This window comes from Micromys minutus (genome assembly GCF_963924665.1).
Source record: "Micromys minutus genome assembly, chromosome: 21".
Classification (NCBI taxonomy): domain Eukaryota; kingdom Metazoa; phylum Chordata; class Mammalia; order Rodentia; family Muridae; genus Micromys; species Micromys minutus.
In genome coordinates, this window is record NC_137956.1 from 2,530,711 (window position 1) to 2,555,214 (window position 24,504).

The 24,504-nt window shown below is 40.7% G+C and overlaps 1 pseudogene across 1 annotated transcript; it reads right to left on the minus strand.

Moving 5' to 3' along the window:
* Positions 1 to 305: 305 nt before the first annotated feature.
* LOC308434162 (T-complex protein 1 subunit eta-like) lies at positions 306 to 1,964 on the minus strand (annotated as a pseudogene). Its single transcript has one exon. The product of its transcript is annotated as a T-complex protein 1 subunit eta-like (transcript).
* Positions 1,965 to 24,504: the final 22,540 nt, after the last annotated feature.

Below are 24,504 nucleotides of genomic sequence, written 5' to 3' on the forward strand. Positions count from 1 at the left end.
TTTTGTGAGTGCATGTATATGTGTATATGTTTATGTGTGTGAACACATGTGTGGGTGTGCAGATACATATCAGAGATTGACATGAGCTACTTTCCTTAATCACCCTCTATTTTTTGAGGCAGGTCTCTCACTGAACCTATAGTTCAGACTGTCAAGTTGGCCTGACCAATAATATCCAAAGATCTGCCTGTCTGTACCTCACCAGAGCTGAGACTACAGGTGCATGCCCGTCCACCCCCAGCATCCTTCGTCTCATGGACACCGTGGATTATAACTTCAATCCTCAAGTGTGCATGACAAGCCTATTAATACCGTAGCTGCCTTCCTAAGCCTGAGCTGCATACTTTCACACATGCACATGGGTTCATTATTTGCCCCCAATTCACCTCACAAAGAGGTGTGCAGACTGGAGCTGGAACATCCACAGTGGAGCGGGGGTTCTTGATAGTCTCATCCACAGACACAATAAGGCACGCAGTCTCAGAAGCTGCTGTCAGAGCGTTGATGCACGCCATGGCTGGTTCCAACACAAATGCCTGGAAGTCTTTGGTGATGTTCTCGTTGTTGATGTCCACCTCATACCACATGCCCCGCTGTGCATGTCGAGCCCACAGCTTGTTGAGGATGTTTGTGGCACCAGTGTCAGCGTTGTCACGTAGCTGTGGTGGAATAAACTCCAGGGCCTTGGAATATGCCCTAATCAACAGCTGCTGTTTCCTTAGAGTGGTCCTCGAGTAATTCTGAAGGTATTTGGAAAGCTCCATCTCAATGGCTATACCACCAGCCACCGCAGAGTCATTCTTGATGGTCCTTTTCACAATCATGGTGGCATCATGTAGAGACTCTCTGTCTCCTCCATAAACTGCTCGGCACCACCATAGCGAATAATGGTCCCTGTCTTGGCCTTAGGGCAGCCAGTGAAGAAATTGTGCCTCTCTCCTCCAAGTTGGGTCTCCTTAGACACCTGGCAGCGGCCCAGCACATCTGGAATCAGAGCACTAACACTGGTCTGGATGGAGCCTCCACAGCCATCATTATCAACTGCTCAGATCCTCCTCAGCCACACGGCCAGCACAAAACATGTCCATATCAGCAAAGTTCTGGGTGGCCACATCCCCAGTAGGGAGCTTAGACAAGAAGACCTTGGCCCCAGACTGATGGGTCTTCTCCACTGGGCATCAACAACTGCCCTGTAATCCTCCACTGTATGGACTCTAATTTCAGCTCAAGCTCAGCATTTAGAAGGTTCTTACACCTCTCGGAGTTCTTCTTGGACTGCCTTTCAAGCCCAGCATGAGAAAGAAGAGAAAGTCTTCTTGAACGCAACACCAGCTGCCAGCTGAGACTCCTCTAGGGCTCTGCCCTGCACCTCCTTGATGCCAGTCATTTTAAGTTGCAGCAGTTGAACAAGATTATCACAGCATCAACTGCCATCTTGGTGAAGAAGGCCTTCTGCTGGGAGATCATCTTGGAGCTCAGGGCTGTCATTGCACACGTGTCTAGAATCTTCCTCTGTTCTACCTTTTCTTGCTTTTTCACAGTTCCAGCTATCTCCTTGATTTTGTTAACAGTCAGCTGGGTGGCCGTGCAGAAAGCTCCTATAATGGCATGGGGGTGCAAACCTTCCTCCACCTAGGGCTTCACCTGCTTCAGAAACTCCGAAGCCAGCAGGGTCACTGAGGTAGTGCCATCACCAACCTTTTCGTCTTGGATTTAGCAATGTCCACTAAAGTCTTTGCTGCAGGATGGACAACATGGAGGAGTTTCAGAATTGTGGCCCCATCATTAGAAATTGTTACTTTGCCTCGGCCATCCACAATAAGTTTGCCCATGCCATGGAGACCCAGGGTGGTTCTTACAGCCTCAGCAATCACTTCGCAGACACTGATATTACTCACAAGCTAAGGGATGCTTTGGAAGCTATCAGTACCCTCTTTCAACAGGATAAATGGTGTGGGCATCATCTTGGAAGCAGCTTCAGGTACCTACAACTCATCTGTTCTCTGCCTAGAGGCTGTCCACCTAAGCCTACAATGCTCCAAGTCTGTTTATACTAAACCCCTGACTTCCAAACATCACAAATTCTCCATAGCCTTACACAAGAAAGATATTCCTAGGATAAAAAATTTTAAGGGCTTATTGCAATATATTTTTTTAATTCTTTTCTTTCTCTAGTTCCATATTAATATTATAACACTGATTTTATATAGTCCTAGATATTTGTCTATTATATATGAAATCATATTTATGTTTTATAAGTGTTATTTATATGAAATTATGTTTATATTTAGATATATATATAAAATTATATATATATGATTGTATGATTTTATGGTGTGTGTGTGTGTGTGTGAGAGAGAGAGAGAGAGAGAGAGAGAGAGAGAGAAAGAGAGAGAGAGAGAGAGAGAGAGAGAGAGAGAGAGAGAGAGAGACCTAGAACTCAGTTTTCTTAGATGTATTGTTTATTTTGTCATTTCTCCCCTCACAAAAAACGAACAAACTAAAAAAAAAAAATCTATTGTATGATGACAATGATGAATTCTGATTGTCAACTGGGTTGTTTGGAGCATAGTATAGCTCACTTCTGGGTGTATCTGTGAGGATTTCTCCAAGGAGGATTAACAAACAGAGCTCCATCCTGCATGTGAGTGGCATTGAAGGGGAAAATGGAGAAGACTCCAGACAATATCTCTGCTTCCCAGTCACTATGATGTGAGCCTCTCTGCTTTACCCTCAGGTTCCCTGCCATGATGAATTGCAGTTGCTAAAATAATCAGCCAAATAAATCCTTTCTTACTCAGTGTGCTCTTGTTTTAATTATGTGTTTCTGCAGTGCTGTTCCTGCACCTTAGCCACTCCAGAATGCCTCATTAGATCAGACGTCATGGCAAATAGTCTTCCTGGCTGTGATCTACGCACTTTAAACTGCTATATTGCTGGGGAAAGACCAGTTTATGTGACTATTGAATAGATGACTAGCTCCACATAGCCACTAGCCACATGTGCTTTTAAAAACTAAATGTGCTAAATTCAATAATATGTATCCATGTCGTTGGTGACACTAATTACTTTTCAAATGTCCCATCACCCCACACATCCAGTGGCTGCCATATTGGATAAGACAGAGCACAGCAACCACAGAAAACAGCCGAGAGCCCTGCTGGACTATGTCGCTCTAGACAGTGAGGTGTCTGAAGTCAGAAGCCAAGAGCCAGCACTCCAAGGAAAAAAGAGATATGAACAAAATTATAGTGATAATGTGTAGCGCCTCAGACTCAGACCTGTGTTCCATCACCTGACTTCCATTATCCCTCATCTAGAAGATGATGACGTCATCCATAACTTGCTTCCCTGGACGGTGAATGAAACTGCATGTAGCTGCCAAACTCCCTTTAAACCTTGCAAGCAGCTGTGGGCTGAATGTATAGTGGATATATAAGATCATCCCATCTCCCATTGTTTCTTACAAAGGAAATTATCTAGGCTGCCAGTCACAACAGACGAGAAGAAGGTGGGCGTGGCCACAGTTCCATCAGATACCAGAATTGACGGACTATCAAAACCTCAAGCTCTCCCTTTCAACCAGTTTGTACCAGAGAATGTGTAGTAATTTCTTTGACTATATTTAAAGTATTTAGTCCACGGCCACATCTGGTTAGTTCTCATGCTCTGGTCTCACCAGGCCCAGAGGGGTGCCTGGTTCTACTAAGTGTGTGCCAATGACCTTCTCAAGACCAACAGCCCCAAGAATACCATTATTCCCCCATGGAAGTGGGAATGGCAGCCACTCACCCTAGGCTCCTGCTCTGACTCGGTGCTTTTTGGGCTGACTCGTATGTAATCCCATCACAAACAGCATGTGAGCCATTTACAGAATCCCACAATTTATTCCATTTTCCCATAGAGGGGGATGTTAGAAACCTAGCCCCATTTCATTATCCATTTGAATAACTTTTTCAATTTCGAGCTTGCTGCCTAACCATGAGGACTGAATTATTACTAGGTTCTCACTTTCTCGTGCTCTCTCTTTCTCTCCTGCCTAGTGGGAGCACTAAGTAGATAAATAAAAATCACTGCAGAATAATTGCAGGTGCTGTGGGCTAAAAGCCAGACTGGGCCCATCTACAGTCTCTGAGCCTTGTCTGTCTGGGTTTTTTCTTATGGTATTTTTTTTCCTTGGCCCATCATTATAGAGGATTCAATTACCACCATGAGCACCGCGGAAGTTTGCATACATCAACCCTGGGGCATTATTCATCACAATGTATTTTTGAGAGTGAAAGAAAAAGAGGGTTATGTTTCTGGTTTTCCCTAAAGCTGTTATTTTTCATGAGGAGTCTTGGTCACATTTTAGCATTTTGAACCCTCTCCTGAGTTCCCAGCTCAGGCAGGAGCTGTTCTCAGAGTGTCCTTATGCAAATGACAGAGGATTCAGAGTAGGAAAGAAAGACTGGCTGGCATGTGCTGTGCAGGGGGCCTTTCTCCAAGGAGGCTAAGCAGAAAGATGGAGAACCTTGGAATCTGTCCCTTTCTACCAGGTTTGGGGACCTTGAAAATAACATTGGAGAAGATACAGTAGACGGAGAGACAACCAAATCTGTAGGGATAGCTTCCTCTGGTGCTCATAGCTGCTTCTAACACTGGTGGTCACTGTGGAATGCTTCCTCGCTCTTCTGAGGGCTCAACCTCACACTCCCTTAAGGAAGATAGTATGATTGTCCTAATTCTGCAGAGACAGACCCAAAGAAGTTTATAAAGAAAAAATAAAAGCTTAACCCCGTTCCCAGAACCATTGCATCTAGAAATCGTGCCGACAGTGTAGACAGAGTTGCTCCAGAGCCTCTGCATTGATCTGCTTAACCTTCCTGGCTTGTGAATACTGATTATCAGTGTGTCCCATGCTGCTATGACAAGGTTCACACTGACCAAAGGAAGCCAAGGGAGAAAGTGTTTATTTTGGCTCACCGTGCAAAGGGATTGTCGCAAGAGCTTGGGAGAAAGTTCTGGTGGCAGGATCTTGAAGCAGCTGGTCACACTCCATCCACAGTCAGAAATCATAGAAAGATGGATGCTTTGTAAAACAAATTTTCTCTCTTTCAAATTGTGTATTTTTTAACGTGCATGTATGTGTGTATGTGTGTGCATGTGTGTGGATGCATGTGTTAGCGTGGAGTTCAGAGTACAATTGAGAGAGTCAGTTCACTTTCTCCATTGTGTGGGAAACACGATATAACCCATGCTGGCAGTCTTTTTCAGCAAGCAACTTTACCAGTTAGCTTGCACATCAGCCCTATGGATAGATAGGTAGGTAGGTAGGTAGGTAGGTAGGTAAGTAGGTAGGTAGGTAGGTAGATAGATAGATGATAGATAGATAGATAGATAGATAGATAGATAGACAGATAATAGATAGATAGATAGATAGATAGATAGATAGATAGATAGATAAACAGATAATAGATAGATAGATAGATAGATAGATAGATAGATAGATAGATAGAAATCTGCCTGAAAGTATCAAACAAGTGTTATTGTCCCCGATACTGTCTTTAGAAGTGATATGGGGAATAAAGAAGGCCAATAATATTAAGTATTGTTAGTGATGTGAGAATATCTAGAACTCTTTTACATTGCTACTGGAAAATTAAAATGGCAGAGTCCCTTTAGGAAGCAATTAGTCAAGTCTTCACATTGTCATAGAGTAACCTTATTGCATGGCCATTCTAGTCCTTAGTATACATCCCCAAGAGCAATGGAAGCCCATTCATGCACAAGCTGCTATATAAATGCCCATCATGTCACCATTCGTGATAGCTAGATAAAGGCCAGAAAAGCTGGGCCATACATACATACATATGTACATTATGCTACATATAGATATTGCTGATGAACATCACACACCAAAAATTACATCCCAGTTACAAGAGTATGAAGTACTAGTACATGCTACAATGTTGATAACTTGAAAACATATAATGAAAGAAACTAGCTGGAAGTGATGGCTCACACCTGCAATCCCCGCATTTGGGAGGCTGAGGCAGAGAGTCATGATGAGGTCGGGGTAGCTTGGGCTACAGAGTGAGATCCTGTCCCAATGAATAAATGAATGAATGAATGAACGAATGAATGAATGAATAATGCAAAGGCTACTTATTATATGATGTCATTTATTTGAAATGTCTAGAATAATAAAACCTACAGAGACAGAAAGTAAAACAGTAGGTTTTTTAGAGTTCGAGGTTCACAGAGTAGCTGCTAATGGATATAGAATTCCTTTTGGGGTCAAAAATCAATTCCGAAATCAATTCTAATAATGGTTATCCAACTCTACATATATATTAAAAAGTCACTGAGAGGCACATTTCAGATGGCAAACTATAGGGAATGTAAATTCTATCTCAGTAAAGCCATGAAATCGAACAGAGGAGCTTCAACAGTGTGTTTATAGGGAAGATCTCAGCGCATCTGGCCTTTAAATCCAAGAAAGGCCCAAACATTCAGAACTACAATTGTAAGAACAAAGCTAGCGTGCACTTGCAGCCTAGGGGTCTCAACTGAAGAGCGTGACCAGCACAAGGACAGGAGCCACTACCCTCCAGTCCTACTGGTGGCATGGGTGAAACCAAGTAAAGATGGGCTCCAGTCCCCTTGCCTTCAAGGAAAAGGGGATATCTCATTGGAAAGGTGTGAGAACCCAGGTGATCATGAAAGGTGAATGGGATTTGTGAGACAAGATCCAGGTAACACATGGACCCTGAGAAAGTCAGGAAGCAGCGCTCACCTGCACTGTATGGTGGCTTCAGACACGTGTGGTTGGCAGCTCCTAAGGTGGCATAGTGATTCTTGTTCCCCACGGTCAAAGCTTCTATAACACTCCTTACCTGCAATCTGCTTCCAGAATGTAAATTGTATATGAAACAGGAAGAGAAGACGGGATGTCATGGCTCTGGTTGTGTGGTCAGGTGACTTTGTTCCCATAGCAGCCTATAGCTGTTGCCTTCCTGGATGGATGGAACAAGCTGCCCTCTCATTTAGACCCTTTAGCTAGGAGCCAAGGCGTGTCTCTGACTAAAAGGCTGGAGTTCACACTGTCTGACTGCCTGGATGAAGTCAAATCCTGTGAATAGTCACATAGATTTGAAGGCAATCTTTCCCGTGGAGACGTTAGCCGAGACAACACCCTTCTGTGGTTTTGTGAGAGACACAAAAGGAGAGAAACCTTTCTGCTGCTAAGCTCTGCTCGCTCTCCTGATGCCCACCACTGCCTCCCCCACACACACCTTCAGGAGATAATAAATAGCTGTCATTTTAGGATCTAAGTTTGTGATCACTTGTGGTGTAGTCTTAGATAATGGACACACCCCTCAAAACATTTGCTAGTCTACAGTGGGCTTGCGACAGCAGTGGTTCTCAACCTGTGGGTCACGACTCCCTTTGGAGGGGTCATATATCAGATATTTATGTGGTATCTGATACCTTGTGTATCTGATATTTACATTATGATTCACAGCAGTAGCAAAATAGCAGCTATAAAGCAGCAATAAAATCATTTTATGGTTGCGGGAGTCACCACAACATGAGGAACTGTATCAGAGGGTCACAGCATTATGAAGGTTGAGAACCACTTCTCTACAGGAGATATGGCTTCTGTTTAGCAACTGTTACCATGGACAGCTGGGCAGGAAAAGTCTGGGGTCCTGAGTTGCCTGTATAGTTGGCATTTGAGTCATAAAGGCAGGGAGCAGACATGTCCTAGTTGTCCTGTATCTCACGTTGCAGCACAGTTTGCAGGAGGCAGATGCTCAGATAATGTAAGCAAACGCTGAACTCTCTCCACTGTAAGGTCCTGAAAGGAAAACCTTCTTCTTTTACTCCCAACGGAATGAACAGGAGAACAGGCTGAGGAATGACAGAGTCGGAAGGTCAGGGACACCCCCCAGAGCTTCCACACCAGGCAGAGAATACTGAAGGAGGAGGAGCTGCCTTACTCCTGTCTATCTTCCTTGCATCTCTTTAAGCCCAACATTTACATATTCATTTTCAGACTATTTAAAAGGATTGTATCACCTCCCCGTCTGTATGGCTGGTGTATTCTGTGACTCCCTGTAATTGAACAAGTTTCTTCAGCTCCCCAGTAACCTCTCTGACTTTGAATCCAGATCTGATTCTCTTTAGTCCTGAGGATCCTAGTGGTCCTCAGCCTCAGCAGCCACAGCCTCCGAAAATACTAAGTTTCTTGACTCCTAAGCCTTCTTCACTACACTTTCATCTCGTGTCATTTCTACCTCCTTCTCCTTAACGTTTTAACATGTTGGTTCCTGGCGGGTTATTCTTAGTCTTCTCTACCATCTTGGTGACTTTCTTCGGTGGCAGGGGTATGCTTGCCTAGCCCCTGCTTGCCTGCCTTTGATTTCAGACCTTGTAGACAGGCATCTTCTGACATGTATGTACTCACCATTCCAGTCCCTTATCTGCTCCTCTCCCCCAGTGGGTATCTCCAAATCATCTCAAGTCTGCCCTCTCTAAAGCTACCCCAACCTCAGACCTTGATCTTTACCTTGAGTCAATCTCTATAACCTGCTCAGACTTCTGTCAAATGGCTCTTCTGCCCCACCCCCTCTGTGCTTTTCTATCATCAAACCCATCATCACTTCTAAGCATCTCTTGGAGTGATTACTGGACAGAGATCTTCTCCTGGACTAGACTGTAAGCTCCACAGGAAGGAGGAGTCATGGCTGTGTTGCTCACTAACACTAATCCCCCAAAAAGAACCATCGCAGAAGCTACAATGATAAATATTGATTAAATACCTAAGTGCAGGCTGAAATCCTCTCATTCTTCTTTATTACTTGATTCAGTCCATTGATTTGTATCTGCCAATAGTTACAATTCTTTTGTAATTTCACTGTGGGATGCTATGATTCCATCTTTACATGTGGTTCTTTGTGAATTTCTAGAGGCAGCTTACAAAGAGGGATGCTCAGGACCCATCCTACCCAGTAAGAAGCCACAGTTAAGGAGTCTTTCCTCCTCTACCCAATGCATTTCCTCATTATCTAGATAATAGCAGACAATTAGTGCTAGAATGTGTTTTAAAGTATGAGGTCTAATTACTTTACTTTTCAGGTGGGGAAACTGAGGCCCAGGGGAATCAAATGACTCTCTAGAGATTAAATAATGTCTTAGTTGCAATGGTAAGAATTTGTTTCTTGTTTTATTAGAAAGTATGCCATGGTATAATATATATATATATATATATATATATATATATATATGATATGCAAACATATGTGTGTATACATATATATGTACCATGGATACCATATATGATTCACACACACGCATATATTTATACATGTAATCATGTAATACATGGCATATACACATAAATATATACATACACACATGTATATATGTATATATATATATATACATATATATATATGTGTGTGTGTTGTGCATGACATAATTCTGATACAATATAAATCCAATGAGGGAAGACTCATGGGAAGTCTATCAGAGAGGTAACTTCCCATTACTGCTGTTACATTATATATATATATATATATATATATATATATATATATATATATATATATGTGTGTGTGTGTGTGTGTGTGTGTGTGTGCGTGTGTGTAGAGAGAGAGAGAGAGAGAGAGAGAGAGAGAGAGAGAGAGAGAGAGACATATATATGCAATTTTTGGTCAGCCTGACACAGCTAGAGTCATCTGGGAGGAAGTTACCTTGACTGAGACAATAGTTCCATAAGACTGGCCTGTAGACATGTGTGAGTACATTTTCTTGACTGATGACTGATATAGGATTCATCCAACTGTGGGCAGTGTCATCCACAACCTGGTCATCTTTGGCGGTCTAGAAAGCAAATTGAGTGGCCCATGATGAGCAAGTGTCTATGTAGCTTTCCTGTAGTTCCTGCCTCTAGGATCTTGCCTTGAGTTTTTGATTTGGCTTCTCTCAGTGATAGAGTATAATTTATGAAAAGAAATCAACCCTTAACTGACTGAGTTGATTTTGGTCATGGTGATTAAGCTATAATAGAATACAATCAAATAAACTCTTTGTGTGTGTGTGTTATGTGTGCATATGCATACAGTCAACTGAGTCAACAAAAGGTGGGTGTGTCTAAATATTTCCAGGCATTACTTTTTTGGGCATAATAAAGACTCCAAGGGTAATAGAGATTCATATATTCTTGGAAGCTAAGAAACCCTTGGTCAAGAGCTCTGCATGTTAAAGCTTTCATGTAAGAGCATCTAGAGACCTGGCAGGTCAGAGCACACAGACCATCGGGACACAGTGGTTAGCTGAGGTCAGCATTTAGAAATACTCTTGGGTACAAATGTTGGCCAATTTACATGTAGACATATTTCTCTCAGTCTGCCTTCTGTTTAACATTGCAAATGAGTTCCGTTATAAGTTGCTATCTAGAGTGAACCTGATGACACTTCTCATGTGCCTACTTCAGGAATTTTGGTGATATTTGCATGCGGAGAATGTGGAGCATGGCAGGGAAAGCCGTGGAGCTGGTTCCGGCTCCAATCGCATCAAAGTGCAGGAACAAACTTTACCATCAATAATCATAGGAATTTAAATGCAAAACGATGTCATAACATTAGAGTTAAGGCAGAAAAAGAGAGTTTAAAGGTGTGGTAGAATAGTACATTTATTGCTGTAATTTGACCTTACGGAATTTTTTAACAGTCCACTGAAGGCATTGAGTCTGAGGATAGAGGGTAGGTTTGACGTGAAGGAAAATACTAGAATATTTGCAAGTATACTGAGACCCTTTAGAGAACACAGGACCCACTATGGCTTCTCACATAGGCAGTTCTTCAACTCTGATGATGTAGGTACCATGTATGAAAACTAGTGTTCTTTATCACAGATATAACACCCATCTGCCTCAGGATCCCATGGGAGCAGAAGGAGCTATGATATAGTTGTGATTCAACATAAATCCAATGAAGGAAGACTCATGGGGAAGTCTGTCAGAGAGGTAACTTCCCATTACTGCTGTTATAGAACACAACCCACTTGGTGGCTTTAAACAGCTCAGCTATACTGTCTTATGATCTAGATTCTGAGGTCCAAAATGGATCTCAGTGGACTGAAATCAAGGTGTTAGCAAGAATATATGCCTTGGGTAGGTGGGTGGGGGGTTCTGGACAAGTATTTATGTACACTGTTGGGGGGGTAATACCATAGTATGCTATACCCTTACACTTAAAGACTTGGGTCTCGTCCCCCATTTATTGTCCTATAATTCTCTCCTATAGCTAATTTAAAGAAGAAATGATAAAATACTGGATTATAGACACACTACACTCCTAATTTCATGGCAAAACAAGAGAGCCTCGTCCCTGCCGGCCTCTAGCTAGTGCACCCAGCCATCCACAACCCTTTCCTTCCACTCGGCCAACCCTAGCCAGTGCTCACAGCCATCCACAACCCTTTCCTTACACAACCCTTTCCCTCCACTCTCCATTCTGTGCTGTCTGTCTGCACTTGGCTGGTGTAGCTGCTGATTCTAGCTCCTTATCTACTGGGTGACACAGACCTTTGTCCTCATAGGGGTTGGCTCATAAACAGTCCGGTCTGTATTGACTTGTGGTTTATCCACTTATTTTAATCAGAAAACAAGGGAAGAATAAGAGGCTGCCAGCAGGTTTTCTTACATTCCATGGACACCCCTCCTCTTCCCATTGTGTGACAACCTAATCCCTGGCAGTCAGTTTAATGCCTGCTCTCTGCTTATTGGTTCACTGGCTTGAGACTCCCCAGATGGCAGCCTCATATTCCACTCTAAGAGAACCACTCTTCTGCTCCTTGGAGGCATTGCTCTCTGGGACAGAGAAGCCCTTGGAACAGCAGATTGAAGTCGTGGGGATGGGGTGTGCTTACTGGTGAAAGCTTGCAAGAGTCACAATGTGAAAAAAAATTGGGAGTGGGTGGGGAATACATAAAGGAAGAGGAGTAAGGGGAAGTAGGGGAAGTGAAAGAAAGGAAGAAAAAATAATAGACGTCTATGATTCTGGTCTCAGAGGAATCCTTGCTACTGCTAATCTTGTCGTAGTCCCACAGCCACTGTCTATGAGAGAAGGGCTCTCTGTATGTTTGCTGTTGATTTGGAGGATATGTTCCAATGACCAGAGGAGTAATTGGAGAACATGGGAAGACCATGAGCATGAGCCTAGGACTGGACTAGATTCCCTGCAGAATGAGATCCTTCAGTAGACGCTGCACTGTACTGAATAGTCTGATGGGGAACATGGCATACATACGTTGCTGAATGACAGCGTTGGCAGAAATACGGAAGGTGGGGAAGGGGACTCTTTTCAGAACAATTGTTTACTCTAGTAGGATGTCAACCTTGATTCTCATAGAGTAGAAATGAGACCACTAGTAGACAATAGAAACTTCCTGCCACCAGTTGGCTGCTGATTGCCCTGGGAAATGACGAGTGGGGACATGGGACATTTGTACTATAGGAACCAGACAGCACATTGTGAACAGAAAGCCATGGAGACCATGAGCCATCTCTATCCATGTCCCCATTGCAATTTTGCTTGTGAGTCTATTACGTGAGGATAGGCAAGGCTAAGAGGGAAACTCACCAGTGTCCACAGGGAATGCTGTCTTTCCACGGATTAGGTTTCTGGTAACCGCTGGTCATCCTCAGGATCTATGTGTCTTCAGCATTATCAGATGTGATGTGATGGGCGTCAGGTTGCCCCACATCTTGAAAGTCCCTAAAGGCTGTCACTCACCTTTGGAAGCCCACAAGAATTGAGATATTGCTTTAGTAAGTAAGGAAAGCTTCAGTAACTTCCACATAGACCTCACTGTCAGAAGAAATTTGAAGATTCTCCAAGTTTCTTAGTCTTTGTATGTGTCAACTGTACATTCATTTAGTGGCACCAGCTAAGACAGGATTAGGGACCTACACAATGAGAACTCCTTATTACGGATAGACAAACAATGACATTAGAGGCACAGTAAATATCTTCAACAAAATCGTAGAAAAAAACTTCCCTACCCTTAAGAATGAGATGACCATGAGCATAAAAGAAGCCTATAGTACTCCAAAGAGAGTGGACCAGAAAAGGAATTTCTCCCAACACCTAATAGTCAAAACACCAAGTGCCCAGAGCAAAGAAAGAATACTAAAAGCCGTAAGGGAAAAAGGTCATATAACATATAAAGGCAGACCAATCAGAATCACACCCGATTTCTCAACAGAGACTATGAAAGCTAGAAGATCCTAGACAGACATCATACAGACCCAAAGAGAACACAAGTGTCAGCCTAAGCTACTATACCCAGCAAAACTGTCAATCACCATAGATGGAGACAACAAGATATTCCAAAACAAAACTAAATTTACACAATATCTGATCACAAACCCAGCAATACAGCGAATTATAGGTGGAAAACCCAAGACAAGGACAGAAACTGCATCCTAGTAAAAACAAGGAAATGCCTAAGCAAGAAAACCAAAAGAAGAAAAACACACAGGCACAATTCTACCTCCAAAAGCAAATATAGCAGGAAACAGCAACCACTATTCCTTAATATCTGTTAACATAAATGAACTCAATTCCCCAATAAAAAGATATAGGCTATCAGACTGGATACATTTAAAAAAAAAAAAAACAGCATTTTGCTGCATACAGAAAACTCATTTCAGAGACAAAGACAGACACTATCTCAGAGTTAAAGGTTGGAAAAAACCTTCCAAGCAAACAGCCCTAAGAAGCAAGCTGGAGTGGCCATTCTAATATTGAATAAAGTAGATTTTCAACCAAAAGTTTTCAAAAAAGATAAGGAAGGACACTTTTTACTCATTACAGGGAAAGTTTGTAAGGAGGAACTCTGAAACCTTAACATATATGCTCCAAATACAAGATCACCCATATTCATTAAAGAAACCCTACTAAAGCTCAAAAAATACATTGCACCCCACACAATAATAGTGGGAGACCTCAACACCCCACTCTTGTCAATGGACAGATCATGGAAACAGAAATGGAACAAGGACAAACTAAAACTAGCAGAGGTTATGAACCAATTGGAATTAATAGATATCTACAGAACATATCATCCTAAAACAAAATAATACACCTTCTTCTCAGCACCTCATGGCACCTTCTCCAAAATTGATCATATAATTGGTCACAAAACAAGCCTCAATAGATATAAGAAGATTGAAATATTCCCATGCATCCTATCAGATCACCATGGTCTAAGGTTGCTCTTTAATAACAACAAACACAACAAAAAGCCAAATATACACATGGAAACTAAACAATGCTCTATTAAATGATAGCATGGACAACAAAAAAGAAGAAATAAATTAAGGATTTTCTAGAATTTAATGAAAATGAAAACACAACATACCCAAACCTATGGGATGAAATAAAAGCAGTATTGAGAGGAAAACTCATAGCCCTGAGTGCTTTCAAAAAGAAACTGGAGAGAGCATACACTAGCAACTTGACAGCACAGTTTAAAGCTCTAGAACAAAAGGAAGCAGATTCACCCAAGAGGAGTAGACAGCAAGAAATAATCAAACTCAGAGAAGAAACTGACCAAATAGAAACAAAAAGAACCATTCAAAGAATCAACAAAACCAAGAGCTGGTTCTTTGAGAAAATTAACAAGATTGATAAACCCTTAGCAAGACTAACTAGAGGGCAAAGAGAGAGCATCCAAATTAACAAAATCAGAAATGAAAGTGGAGACATAACAACTGAAACTGGGGAAATTCAAGAAATAATCAGATCCTAGTACAAAAACCTATACTTAACAAAGCTGAAAAATCTGGAGGAAATGAATGAATTCCTAGACATATATCAGATACTAAAGTTAAACCAGGACCAGGTAAACCATCTAAATAATCCAATAACACCTACACCTAAAGAAATAGAAGCAGTCATCAAAATCCTCATAACCAAAAAAAAAAAAAAAAAAAAAAAAAAAAAAAAAAAAAAAAAAGCCCAGGTCCAGATGGGTTCAATGTAGAATTCTATCAGTGTAGAATTCTATCAGACATTTCTTGATAACCTAATACCAATACTCTCCAAACTAATCGTCAAATGGAACACTACCTAACTTATTTTTTGAGGCCACAATAACCCTCGTTCCTAAACCACACAAACACCCTACAAAGAAAGAGGACTTCAGACCAATCTCACTTATGAACACTGATGCAAAAATACTCAACAAAATCCTTGCAAACCAATACTAAGAACACAACATAATGATCATTCACCATGATTAAGTAAGCTTCATCCCTGGGATGCAGGGATGGTTTAATATACAAAAATTCATCAACATAATCCACTGTATAAATTAACTCAAAGAAAGAAACCACATGGTCATCTCACTAGATGCTGAGAAAGCATTTGACAAAATTCAATACTCCTTTATGTTAAAAGTCTTGGAAAGAACAGGAATCCAAGGCCCATACCTAAACATAATAAAAGCAATATACAGCAAACAAATAACCAACATCAAACTTAATGGTGAGAAACTTGAAGCAATCCCACTAAAATCAGGGACAAGACAAGGCTGCCCACTCTTCCCCTAACTACTCAACATAGTACTAGAAATCCTGGACAGAGCAATTCGACAGAAAAAGGAAATCAAAGGGATACAAATTGGAAAGGAAGAAATAAAAACATCACTGTTTGCAGATGACATGATAGTGTACTTAAGTGACCCCAAAAATTCCACCAGAGAATTTATACAGCTGATAAACAAGTTCAGCAAAGTGGCTGAATATAAAATTAATTCAAACAAATCAGTAGCCTTCCTCTACTCAAAGGACAAACATGCGGAGAAAATAAAATGTAGAAAAGATACCCTTCACAATAGTCACAAACAATATGAAATACTTTGGTGTGACTCTAACTAAGCAAGTGAAGAAACTGTATGACAAGAACTTCAAATCTCTAAAGACGGAAATCGAGGAAGGTCTCAGAAAATGGAAAGATCTCCCATGCTCATGGATTGGAAGGATCAACATTGTAAAAATGGCCATCTTACCAAAAGCAATCTACAGATTCAATGCAATCCCTATATAAATTCCAACCTAATTCTTCATAGGGTTGGAAAGAACATTGTGCAATTTCATCTGGAATATAAAAAGACCTAGAATAGTGAAATCCATCCTCAACAACAGGAAAACCTCTGCGGCAATCATCCCTGACCTCAAGCTATATTACCAGGCAATTTGCTAAAAACCTCATGGTACTGGTACAGAGATAGACACATGGCTCAATGGAATAGAATAGAAGATTCAGAAATGAGCCCTCACATATATGGTCACTTGATTTTTGACAAAGGAGCTATAACAATTCAATGGAAAAAGGACAGCCTATTCAACAAATAGTGTTGGTCCAACTGGCACTCAAGATGCAGATGAATGAAACAAGACCCTTTCTTATCTCCTTGTACAAAGCTCAAGTGCAAGTGGATCAAAGATCTCCACATTAAATCAGGTACACTGAAATTATTAGAAGAGAAAGTAGGAAAAACCTTAGAACACATAGGCACAGGAGATAATTTCCTGAACAGAACACCAATAGCTCGTGCTCTAAGGTCAAATATCGACAAATGGGACTTAATGAGATTGCAAAGTTTCTGTAAGGCTAAGGATACTGTCAAGAAAACAAAACAGCAGCCATCAGATTGGGAAAAGATCTTTAACAACCCCACATCTGATAGAGGCCTAATGTCCAAGGTATACAAAGAACTCAAGAAGTTAGACACCAGAGAATCGAACAACCCTATTAAAATGGGGTACAGAGGTAAACAAAAAGTTCTCAGTTGAGGAATATCGAATGGCTGAGAAGTAACTAAGGGAATGCTTGACTTCATTAGCCATCAGGGAAATGCAAATCAAAACAACCCTGAGATTCTATCTCACACCAATCAGAATGGCTATGATCAAAAATTCAGATGACAGCAGATTCTGGCAAGGATATAGAGAAAGAGGAACACTTTTCCACTCTTGGTTGGGTTGTAAACTGGTATAACCACTCTGGAAATCAGTTTGACAATTTCTCAGAAAATTAATTGCACATATTACTACCTGAAGACCTAGTTATTCCACTTCTGGGCATATACCCCAGAGAAGCTCCAACATACAACAAAGATAATGTTCATAGCAGGCCTAAGTATAATAGCCAGAAGCTGGAAAGAACCCAGATGTCCTTCAGTAGATGAATGGATACAAAAATTGTGATATATTTACACAATGGAGTACTACTCAGCTATCAGAAACAATGACTTTATGAAATTCGTAAGAAAATGGATGCATCTAGAGAATATTATCCTGAGCATGTAACTCAGTCACAAAAGAACAGACATAATATACAGTCACTGATAATGGGATACTAACCCCAGGAAGCTCTGAACACCCCAGAAACGACTCACAGACTATTTGAAGTTCAAGAGAAAACAAAGGCAAAAAGAAAAAAGAAAAAAAAGAAAAGAAAATGAAAAACCATTATGCTTAATCTTCACACACCAAGAAAACTTTGACTATTTCCAGGTTCCATCTTGTTTTACATGTACTTTATGCTCATTGTAACTAGTAAGATTTTAATGCACACTATCAAACCTTTAAAAAAAATCAAGTACTAACAAAAGTGTATTCATATGCTTTTGTGCAAAAATGCTTAAAATCTGTACATTTATCTTTGTTTTTTAAAAATAAAGTTGTTCAATTTATATAAAAAAAATTTCCAGGTGAGTGGACGAGCAAGTTGTACTGTATTCAACTAATGACCTTTGGGGTTACTTGGTGATATTTCTGTCTTATACCTTAAAACAGACCGAGTGATAAAAGTCAAGCCTATATATATATATATATATATATATATATATATATATATATATATATATATAAATAATTTGGAATAGAGAACACATCTTTGCTATGACAGAGATGAACAGGAATGAACAGCCTGGGAAGGAACAGGGACATCTGAGGAATGGTGAGGACATCAAGAACAGAGGAATGCTTTTCCAAATATATGTTTAATGTTAAGTTTAGTCATTTAAAACACTTTTTTAAAGTTATTATATTTTCAGTGTGTTCATAGATGTCTGCTGGTTGGTATGTGCTCAAGACTGCCAGTGCCTAAAGCAGATGCCCAAGGAGGCCAGAGGCATCAGATCTCTCCGGGTCTGGAATACAGATTGTGGTGAGCCACCTGCTATGGGTGGTGGGTGAGAGTATCAAGATCTTCACCCAGGCGTCTCTCCTACCCTAACATACTCTCTGCTGGAGTCACAGTGGTTCTCTCTGATATGTCAGTAAGTTATTGGCTCTACTACCCGAATAAGTCAGTTTTTAAGAAAGCACAACAGTTCAGAAGGTTCTCTCTTTTCCATTGTGGGTTCGTGAATCACCTTCTGTGTCCACAGTCCCAACCACCAATCAGCAGACCTTTGCCGACAGAATTCAATGATTTCACAAAAATAAAGTCACACAAGAAAGTCTTTTCTATATGATATCTTTCACTCAGGGTGGTAGTTCTGAGGTTCATCCCTGCTGTTTGTATATGTATAGCTCCCAATTTTTACTGTGGTGTAGATTAATGCTCTATCAACACACCACACTATTCATCTGATTGTACTCAGTAGGATTGTCTCAAGACTTGGGATGTTGCAAACAAGCTGACATCAACATCATGTGTATGTCTTTGGTTGTTATTAGAAGTCAGTGTACCATAGCGATCTCCAGCCCCACCTTTCAGCAACTGAATGAGCCTGGAAAACTCATTCAATCTATTTGTTTCCCCTTATTTGTTGCTGTTGTGGGAATTCATTATGATCATGTTTATAATAACAGCAAACCCCCAGCTTCAGGAACTTTTTATTTAAAAGATAAGGCTAACATGTGTCTCTATTCCTAAGGCAGGGCATGTCCACCTGTTTAGTGTGGGGTCTGTATATTACTCAATGCAGAAGTCTTAGAGAAAGGAAAGTATCTCACTAGGAGCCATGGAACACTTGCTGAAGGGTTTGAGGCAAATGCCAAGTATTTCCTCTTATAAGGAAGATAACTTGAATGAAGATAAAGAGGAAGAGGAGATACAGAAATGACAGAACTGAAGAGAGGTAGAAGTTAAAAACTCTGCTCTTTCTGAGGTTCTGAGCTTGGCTCTCAGCTCGGCACCCACATCAACTGGCTCATAACCTAGTGGATGGATGGATGGATGGATGGATGGATGGATGGATGAATGGATGGATAGATGGGTAGTAGGATGGGTAGGTGGGTGGGTAGGTAGGTAGATCTGTTAAGAAATAACAGAGATATTCACAGGATGAAGACAATAGATGGATGCTAGGAGAAATAATCACTCCATTCCAGTAAATTTGACACTTGAAGACACAGACTGATTCTAAAATGGACTTAATGTCTTGTTTAAAGCTCATAAATCAAATAATGGCAGCTTTTAAATTCAATGATTTTGAGGTTAAGGATTCAGGAAATAGTCATCTTATAATATTCAAGGTGACAAAATATTTTATAGTTATGCATAATTCACTGCCTACTGTACAGTGTATACATTGTACTCATTATATGGTGAATATTATGTGTACCGTGGGAGATTTTGTGAAACACACACAGACACAGAGGAAGCCAATTTGGCCATAACCTCACTCTTCAGAGACTACAGCCGTCATTGTCATTTACTTTTCTGTATCTGTGTGAAATGGCTGTATTGGAGGTTGTGAACTGAGGTCTTTGTACTATACACCAATGCACTGTCCTCAGCCCCTGGGATAAAACTTGTCATTTAAGACAGTGAGGGAGTAAGGCTGGAGATGGCTCAGGGCTTAAGAGCATATACTGATTTTGCAGTGGACCCAGGTTAAGTTCCCAATACCCAACATGGTGGGTAACAACTGCCTGTAATTCCAGTTCCAGGGGATCCATTGCCCTCTTCTGGTCTCTCTTGGTACTGCATGCATGTGGTATATATAAACTCAATAATAATTGTCCAGCCAAGAATAATTGTTCAGTTTTTCCTTAAAGGGAAAGCCTCCACCTTCTTTTCTCCCTCCAGCTTGGGCATCTGTAAAAAGATGGGTGTGGTTACAGGTCTGTCTATGGTAGGCAGGTATAGAAGATGGGTCTGGTGGAGCTACCTGCTCAGCCAGTCTAACCAATCCATAATTTCTGGGTTCAGGGAGAAATTCTGTCTCAAAAAACAAGGTGATGGGTTGAGAGGAAAACACACAATGACAATCTTTGCCTTCCAAATGCACACACACACACGGGGGATTTGGGGGAAAAACCCTGTGCAATTCAATGGCATTAACTTGCATTCAGAAACTGAAACCCCAGTTTTCAGGATAATATGTAAAAATTGCCTAACAAGAGCCCTGAGAAGCACGTGGTATTAACTCAATATTCATGCCAAGTAAAAACTTCAAAGTCACAGGGAGTCAAAGACTTCTTAGCTACAGCAGCAGCAGCAGCTCCTACTGTTAATGCAAACAAAGTTTGATTGGAGTAAGGTTGTCCTTGTTTACAGCTTTGTTCATTCTATTACTTAAAGTTAGTAATTGCAATTTTCCTTGTCCACAGTATCTAAGAATCTTGCTATCTAGCTCCATATAGGAAGTTTGCTGAAATATAAGGTGATATACCTGCTGGACTCCCCAGTAGTATGGCACACTCTTAAAGAAACTCTACGTGAGGCAAACTGATCAATGAAATCAAATCAAAGACACAGAAATAAATCCACATACTTACAGACACCTGATTTTTTTGATAAAGAAGTCAAAAACATAACAGTGGAAAAATGAAAGCATCTTCAATAAATGGTGCTGGTCTAACTGGATGTCTGCTTGTAGAAGAGTACAAATAGATCCATATCTATTACCCTGTATTAAACTCAAGTCCATGTGAATAAAAGACCTCAACATAAAATCAGATACACTGAGTATGATAGAAGAGAAAATTGAGAATAGTCTTGAACTCATTGGCACAGGAGCCACTTCCTAAAGAGAATACAAATTGTATAGGCACTAAAATCAACTATTAATAAATGGAACTTCAGGAAACCAAAAGGCTTCTGTAAGGCAAATGACACTGTCAAATGGACAAAATGGCAGCCTACAGAATGGAAAAAGATCTGCACCCACCCTATATCTGATAGAGGGCTGATACCCAAAGAATATAAAGAACTCAAGAAACTAGAAATCAGCAATCAAAAAATCCAATTAAAAAATGGCGGTACAGATCTACACAGAGAATTCTCAGCAGAGGAATCTTTAATGGCCGGGAAGCCATTGAGCATTGAACATTAAAGAAATGTTCAACATCCTTAGCCATTAGGGAAATGCAAATCAAAAAGACTCTGAGACTCCAAATCACACCTGTCAGAATAGCCAAGATCAAAGACACAGTGACAGCATATGCTGGCTAGGATGTGGAGCAAAAGGAACGCTTCTCCATGGCAGGTGCAAGTGAAAACTTGGACAACTACTTTGGAAATCAATATGGTGGTTTCTCAGAAAACTGGAAATAGTTCTAGCTCAAGCCCCAGTTACACTATTCCTGGGCACAGACCCAAAGGATGTTCTACCATATACATGCCCAAGTATGTTAATAGCAGCTTTATTTGTAATAGCCAGCAACTGGAAACAACCTAAATTTCCCTCAAGCAGAAAATTGATGAAGAAAATGTGATGCATTTACACAAGGGAGTATTGATCAGCTATTAAAAACAATGCCGTCATGAAATTTGCAGGCAAATGGATGGAGCTATAAGATCATTCTGTGTGAGGTAGGCTAGACCCTGAAAGACAAGCATGGTGTGTTCTTACTTATAAGTAGACATTAGCCATAAAGTACAGGACAACCACATTACATTCCTCAGATCCAAAGGAACAACATAACAAGGCAGAACATGGGCCGGGGAGGGTGGGGAGGGGGGACACGTGTATCTCACTGAGAAGGGGAGACAGAATAGACATTGAGGGTGGATGGGGAAGTGACTGGTGGGGTGGAGAAATCGGGTGAGGGGAGGATGGAAGGAGAGAGTGCAGAGAAAGACAACTGGAATAGGGGGCATCTCTGGAATGAGCTAGCAAGCGAGGGCAGTGGAAACTCCCAGGAGTGTGTGATAACAACCCGAGCTAAGACTGCTAGCAATGGGGATACGGAACCTGAACCAGCCATCTTCCGTTACCAGGCAAAACTTCCAGTGGAGATATTAGAACACCAACCTACAATCTGTCCTGCCTACAAGATATACAGGTGACACAAAAATTGTGGAAGTGTCCAAAGAATGATTGGTCCATATTGAAACGCATTCCATGAGAGGGTGACCACTCCTGACACGGCCCAGAGGGTTAGGAACCAGAGGCTGGAGAGCTAAGAAACCCAGGATAAAACCAAATACAAATGGCAAAAAGAAAAACAATGTCCATGTAATGATTGTAATGATCCCTAATGATTCTCTGTTATACTCATAAATTGGTGTCTAACCCAGTTGACATCAGAGAGGCTTCATTTAGGGACTGATGGAAACAGATGCAGAGACCGATAGCTAAACATTAGGCAGAGCTTGGGGAATCCTTCAGAAGAGGGCAAAGAGGGAGTATAGGAGCAGGAGGGGTCAAGGACAGCATAAGAAAAACCAGCTTTCTGATTAATAGTGGTTTCTGCCTGTGAAAAGCAAGGCAGACAAGATTCACAATAAATAGGGGAGTGATCTCTGTGCCTCATGCTGTACTGAGGAGCTGTTTCTTTTTTGAGGGTGCAGCCAGTGATAGATTTCTCATGTTTCTGTATGTGGTCCCACTGTGGAATTAGACTTAAAGGGTTTTCATAAGGAGGAAGAGGAGGAGGAGGAAGAGGAGGAGGAGGGAGGAGAAAAAGGAGGAAAAGAAGGAAAGAATGAAGAGGAGAAAAAAGAGAAAGAGGAGGAAAAGAAAAAGAGAAAGAGGAGGAGAAAGAGGAGAAAAAGAGAAAGGAGGAAGAAAAAGAAGAGGAGGAGGAGAAAGAGAAACAGAAAGAAAAAACATAGAGAGGGGTATGGGGTAGAAGGAGAATTGGATGCATAGATGATTGCATTTCATGGTATATATGAATAAAACTATCAAGAACAAAGAAAGATTATTTTATAAGAACCATTTGCTCCTTTTTTTTTTTTTTTGCATTGTTTTCTCTCTTTTATCTCTCCTCTGTCTAAGTTCATTCCATCTGAGCAGGCAACAAACTGTCCTTCTGGAAAATAACCACACCTTTATTTCACCAAAGAGCATGCATTTTGTTATGTGCCAAGTTTCTGTGGATTTAAGTCAGTAGTAATTGAGTGCATGTTATGGTGTGACACATTCCATAGCACGAGAGTTTCTCTGGGGATCTTGACTTCTCCAGCTTCATTAGAGTCCTCTAGGGCTTGGTTAACCTCGTTGTATCATTGGAAGTATGTGTTGCTTCTGGTACTTTAAGTTTTCTTTGAAATACCTGAAGTACTCATTTTATAGACTGTATTTTTTATATTTTAGACTATTTCTTTAGGATAATGTTAAAAGGACAGTTTGGGAACCAAAAGATAGGAGTGTCTTAAAGTTATGTGATAAGTATTTACAAAGATCTTTCCAGAAGGATTATATCGATTTGCATTTCTATCTGCAATGAATAAACATGTTATTTTGACTGTATCCTTATCAGAAACAGAAGTCATTAGTTTTAGTTTCACTTGGGACAAATTTGAAAAGATGACTATGGTACAGATATAGGGGGCGGTTCAATCCTGTGTTGTAGGCAAGAGTTTCTTTTCTTATTTCTTTTCTGTAGTTGAAGCAGAGCCTGTGTTGGCAATGGTACTTCTCTTCATTGAACTAGGGCAGAAAGTAGAATCTGCTCATGACTTGACTCACCAGCAGTGAGAGGACAGCATATCTGATTTGAGTCACATCAAAGAGTTTGGCTAATTTGGATCTAAAAAGAACCCTTACTAACAGCACCACTTAGAAGGTGCTGCCTGGGCATGAGCTCTGAAGCGTTAAATGAAGGTTTCAATATGGGGAAAAAAGAGAAAAAAACATAGAGTGAGTCATGTTTAGTTTTGTAATCTCTCCAATTCACCTAAAAATCTTTTTGTACTCAGAACATACACATACACACACACACACACACACACACACACACACACACACACACACACACACCATTTATTTCTTTTATTTTATAAATATCTATTGAGGAGAGGAAGCCTCGTCATTCTAAGTCTGAAGAGGACAATCAAGGCAAAACTTAAAGGGAATGGACTCACCTAAGGTCACAAAGATAAAGAAACTGATCAAAACCAGAATTTTTATTTATCCACTTGTCTACTCGATTGAGCATGCCTTCACTTATCAACTGGATAATGATTGAGCATGCTATGTTTGAATGCAAAGACTTAAACTCTAATGTGGAAGAAATAAGCATGGGCCTGGCACATGTTG